This window comes from Penaeus monodon, chromosome 33 (genome assembly GCF_015228065.2).
Source record: "Penaeus monodon isolate SGIC_2016 chromosome 33, NSTDA_Pmon_1, whole genome shotgun sequence".
Taxonomy (NCBI): Eukaryota; Metazoa; Arthropoda; class Malacostraca; order Decapoda; family Penaeidae; genus Penaeus; species Penaeus monodon.
Window position 1 is genome coordinate 6,928,373 of NC_051418.1, and position 638 is coordinate 6,929,010.

Consider the following 638-nt stretch of genomic DNA (forward strand, 5'->3'; position numbering starts at 1 on the left):
CCTAAATCTAGGTTTACCTTGCATTAAAGCTTCTGTAATTTTATCACTTACAATCAAAAAAAACTTTGTTTCCCTCATTTAAACCTCTTTCATCTCTCGCTTCGTCTTGATTTATACTGTGATATTTTATGAACACATTTTTCATATATCCCTTTTATGTCATTGTTTTCCCAGCATCCCTAAGATAACGGGTGACAAAAGAGGAATTCTGACGAGATTGAAAGTGTCCATCGATCTGAATCTATTTCCATTAACTATAGAAGTTATATAAGATTTATATATTTATGATTTTATTTATATATAGTCTATCTCTGAGGTATATATAAGAGATAATAGAGTAAATAATAGATATAGAAAGATAATAAGATAATAGAAAGATCATAGATTAAATAAGAGAATAGAAGAAATCAATGAGAGGATAAATAGAGGAAAATAGAAAGATAGTAGAGAGTAATAGAGAGAATAAGAAAATCATAGAAAGATAAGGAGAGAATAATAGCCAAACAGACATACAGGAGTTCTAATAGTAAAGAAATTTCACAAATAAAATATTTTCTTTAAAATGAAAAAAATATAAAAAAATAACACAGAAACAAGAATAATAGTAAATATATGAGATAGAAGTAGATATAAAAAGT